Here is a 5,469-nt window from a genome sequence, read left to right as displayed (position 1 = left end):
GGTGATGGCTCTCATATTTCAGGAGATTGTTTCTGTCCGTTCTTTTTCGATATAGATTGGTAGTGAATTGGTTCACCTCCTTCGTGATTTCTACATCTAAAAACTGGATGCATCTGTCACTTTTTTGCCATGTAAATCCTATGCGTTCATCTTTGGTATCTAAAATCTCCAATTGTCTCTGTAATGACTCCTTGGGGCCTTTCCGAAGAATGAATATGTCATCTATAAATCGAAAAAACATTGATACTTGTTGTCTCCATTCCTCATTCTCATAAATGTGCTGTTCTTCAAATGATGTCATGTACAAATTAGCATATGCCGGTGTGGCGCAATTGCCCATCGAAGTTCCACTGCGCTGGATGAACCATCTATTTTCATAGGAAAAATAGCTATGCATAAGAGTAAATTCCATCAGTTCCATTAAGAACACTTGGAGTTCATGTGAGTAATTACTATTCAGTAAGGCTACTTCAACTGCCTCTAGGCCTTGTTTGTGGGGTATCAAGGTATACAGTGCTTTAACATCCGCTGTAGCCAAGGTTGTTACTTCTTGTGCTGTCACAGTTTCCAATTTCACCAAAAAGTCAGTTGTGTCCTTAATATATGATTTTGTTTTGTGAACCAATGGTTGCAAATATTTGTCTAAAAATTTTCCTGTAGGTTCATGTGAACTTGATTTTGTGGATACTATAGGGCGGTATGGTGGTTTTTTGGATCCTTATGTACTTTTGGTACCATGTATAAGTTTGGACTGATGGGATTATCCTGTGTTAAGTACTTCTTGGTTTTGTCACTAATAATGCCTCTTTGATGTGCCTTTTGAAGAATGAGTTGCAGCGTTTTTCGTATCTCTTCTGTTGGATCAAAATCTATTTCCATGTATGTTAGTTCATCATTGAGGTGTTCTGTAACCACTCCTTGGTAATATGATTTGTTTAAAATAACCATCGGTCCCCCTTTATCTGCTTTTTGGCAGATTATGTTTTTATCTTGTGCCATTGAGCTGACTATCCCAAATTCTTTGTTGGTCATATTCGTTCGTTTAGTTTTTTTTGTGGTGTTGATCTTGCCTATTTCTTGTTTACATAACTGTTCAAACAGATCAATAGTTTTATGACTGGCTGGTGGCATGAATGTGCTAGAGGTTTTTAGTCCTTTTAATTCATCCGATGATTCTGTTCTAGTTTCTGTAACTACATTTTCAAAAAAATGACGCAATCTCATTTTGCGGGTCAGTTTAAATCAACTCACTTCCAATTCCAATTTGTTGGTGTGTGCTGTTGGTACGTAAGACATCCCTTTTTGTAGAGTTTTAGTTTCAACCTCACTCACTTGACGATCTGATGTTAATGACAACATTTTTTTCTTCTATCAAGTTTTCTTGGTTTTGTCCTTCTTTGGCGTCACGTTTCTGGTCTGAGGTGGACCCTTCTCTTTTTGTTTTGCCGTGTCCCCTCCGGGGTCTTCCGTTTCTTCTAGGCCTTCTTCTAAAAAAGGCGCTCCTGTTGAGGAACCTACTTTGTCTTGTGGTCGTGGAACTCTTGTTTGGCGGGCTTTCTCAGATGTGGGTTTCTCACTGTCAGTAGATGATGTGTCCGTTTGTGAAGTGTAGGTTTTATTTTGTCTCCTTTTGGCGTATACTTCCGCCCAGGTATATACTTCCTGCGGTTTGTAATCCAGCGTATCCCGCTTGTATTTCCTGAGTTTTCTGTCATTAACTTCTTGTGTATGGCGAATCAGTTGGTTATCGATACCCTCTAGTATCTTTTTTAATTCTTCTTCTGAAATTAATTGTTTGAGATCCTCTGTGGTTTTGTCTATGTCTGTTTTTAGTTCCTCGAAAATCTTCGATAATTAATCTATAATTAAAAGAATTAAATCCAAACTGCATTTGTTTAGAATAGCAAACCATCGTTCTGTAAATGGCTTTGAATTTGTGCAAAGTGAGGGTTTCAGGGCTATGCGGAGGCCCCTGGGGATTCTCTGTGCCTTATGGTATTTTATCATGGTGCTGGCATGTAGCCGCTAATTGATTTACTTTCTTGTCAGATACAACAGGTGTTTAATGTATTGTTCCTTCTTTTTAATCGACGTGTGTTCCACTGGTTCTGTTTGAATGAGAGAATATATCCTTTCACTGGCTTCTGCCGTATATGCAAATGTTTCTGCTCTAATTTCCGTGGAATGTGTGATGTCCTCGTACTGCATTTTTCTACTGGGCGTGCTACTTCCCTCTGGGGGGTCGAGTGCAAACAGGCTTGTGGTTGTGGGTTGTGCACTGCCTCTGTTTTTCTGTGTTTTCCGTATATACACTCACATTTTAATTTTAATAGTGTCCCGCATTTATTTTTTAATTGTATGTATATCCATAATCATGCATTTAAAATGTGTATTGAAGTGATTTGCTACGTTAACTTAACCAAAGGCCTTAAGCTTAAAGTTTGTTTGGTTGCAATGTTTCCTTCTTCTTTGCAGGTGAGTCACATGATCTCATATTTAGTAAAAAGTGCATTGTGTATGAGCGATAGTAAGGCTTGGAGGACAACTTTTGGCAAAGATGAGAGGCACTAACAAACAAAGGGAGGATGTTGATGCATGTGAATATCTGGAGATGGGAGAAATTCAAGGACGGTCTGATGTTGAGACCAAGAGATAGGAGTATCAAGTGAAACAGCCAGGTTTTAACATGAGAAGGTAGTAAAGTACTGAGACATGATGTAGGATTCTCAAATGTTCTGTGAAGTTGTAGTTAGTGGTAACACTTTAGCTTTAGTCAGATTCCCTTGAGGCTTAGAGGAGTACAGACCTCCTTGCTATATATCTGTTGTGTGGCTTTATGCTATACAATGCTCCCAATTTTAGAGAACTTCTACAGAAGTCTCTGCAAGACAAGGAATACACAACCTTGCAGAGGCAGGCCTGGACAGTTCGGCAAGAAAATACTTACTTTCTACAAGTGCTATTTTCAAACTCAGAATATTAAAACCAACTTTACTAAAATATGTATTTTATTATTCTGAGTTCAGGCATACTAAATTCGAATTTCTACCATGTTCCCTGAGTCAGTTAGGATTATAAGAATGTAATAATCTAACTGTCCATTCTAGCCTATGGAGAATAGGTAGCCTTCAATAGTGAAAAACAAATTGGCTGTAGTTCACTATTAGGACATGCTACACACATCAGAGCATGTCCTACCTTATACATACAATGCACTCTGCCCTTGAGCCTACCATAGGGGTGTCTAATATGAAGCAAAGGGAAGGTGTAGGGACTGGCAAAAGGGTGCACTTGCCAAGTCGACATGGCAGAACTAGACTGCCCATAGTCCTTGCCAATGGCAGGCCTGAGACACACTTTACAAGCTGCTTCTGAGGGTGGCTCAACCAGTGCTGCAAGCCCACCAGCAGCATTTGATTTACAAGCCCTGGGCACACATGGTGCACTGCACTAGGGGCTGAAAGGTAAATCAAATAACCCAATCATGGAATCACCAATTAGTACATCAATTTAACATAGGGAGCACTTGCACTGTGGCACTGAATAGCAGTGGCACAGTGCAAAAAGCATATAACCAGCAAAATTACAGCAAAACAGAGGAGGCAATCCGTCAAAAATGGAAGGGTGACTCACGCCAATGAGGCCAGGTGTAACAATTCTTGAGATCAGTATACATCAATTTAGCTTTGAATTTGTAATAAACCTACATTAAATCCCATTGATCGACTTTTGGGTCCTCACTGTGTAGCCAAATGGTTTGCACTGTAATTTTAACTATTTGATATTGTTAACTTCTTTTTATTCATCAGGCACCTAAAAAAGGTCAGTCGCAGGGAAATTTGGATATTCGGCTCTGTACTCTGGCACACTACAATGGCAATGGGTACTCATAGAGAACAAAAGATATTTTTGCTTTGAGCCACTGCTTTGTTTTTAGATTGAGATGCCCAGCTGCTTCTCCAACAATAAGGTTTTGCATAATCCACGACAAAACAAAGCCAGCATTGGCATATCTAAAAGGCTGGCAGCCAAGGCCAGATCTACAGACTATGCCAATGCTTGTTTTATTGCCGGGTGGACATTAAACAATTGTAAAATCTTTATAGTTCACTAAATCTCGATGCTTGAACCGGTTTTTATTACTCAAACAAGGAAGCAAAAAGCAAACATCAGACGTCAATGAACAGTTTTATCGAAATAAAAATCCCTTAATGAATATTTTATCTCGCTCTGAAAAAATGTGTCTATCTTTTTGACCTCCAAAAAACTGTCATAACCACAACACCACGTGGAAGTATGCACACTGTACTAAACACAAAGCTTTAGCAAAATGTTCATGAAAGGGCTGTGCAAGCAAATGAAATAGATGAGGGTGCTTTTTGCCAATGAGAGCTCTGTTCATAGGTGTAATGAAGACAGATGTGAATCGATCCTTTTAGATTTTTCAATGTGCGGTAGCTTTCGTATTATTTAACATCTTTAATTACAGCAACTCCTGTGGTTGGAAAAACAGACTATTTCGGACCATCTATGAGTCATTTATGTCATTAATCTATCTCATGACATTTTATTACTGACTTCAGATTATATTGGAGTAGTCAGTGATGTTCTCTTGTCCAGGAAAGTGTAAAAATTTAAAAATGTAACTTTTATTCGAAACTTCACATTTCAATGGCATGTCCTGCTCTGGGTAAGTTGCAGCTCCTTCAGCTTCCATTTCAAGGGTCATAACCGAAAAGCAAGGGTGGATTTATTGAAAACATCTGCAGACACATTCAGTAAGCAAAATGAATCCCTCGCTGGGCATTTATATGATAAATGCACACAGTTTTGTAAAGGCAGTGAAATAGGTAGATATACCAAGTGGAATTTGTTTCAAATTCGATGTGCAGGCCATATTATCAAGAACAGGCGATAAGTTTATCGCCGCTTTATCGGCAGGAAACTGCAGCTAAAGCGGCGATGATGGGCTTGATAATATGCCCTTGTGAATTCCCATAGCAGCCCAGGTTAACACGAGAACCTGGGCTGGTATGGGAATTTACAAGGACATATTATCAAGCCCATTATCGCCGCTTTATCGGCAGGAAACTGCTGATAAAGCGACGATAATTTTATCGCCTGTTCTTGATAATATGGCCCTGCTGCGTTTCCAACAGTCGCGACTTACATGCACAAAATTTGTGAATGTTAGCAATCCACAAAGCAACCACAGCTTATCAGGATGAGATGTATAAACAAAACCCTACAGGAAGCAAGCTGCTAACTAGGCACAGTATGGACAATGTTCTATTGCAGATCCATACACTAAGCCTTGTTGGCAAACAACTGCACCACTGGGTTCCACTGAGCACCGGTCTCCTCGGGTGAAGCACTGGACAGGTGAAATGAATAAGGAAAACCCAGAAAGCAAGAGAATGATAGAGGATGGAAGAGCAAATACAAATTCGGAGCGGAAGAATTGTACAC

Source organism: Lissotriton vulgaris, chromosome 3_1 (assembly GCF_964263255.1).
Source record: "Lissotriton vulgaris chromosome 3_1, aLisVul1.2, whole genome shotgun sequence".
NCBI lineage: Eukaryota > Metazoa > Chordata > Amphibia > Caudata > Salamandridae > Lissotriton > Lissotriton vulgaris.
This window is presented reverse-complemented; position numbering follows the sequence as displayed.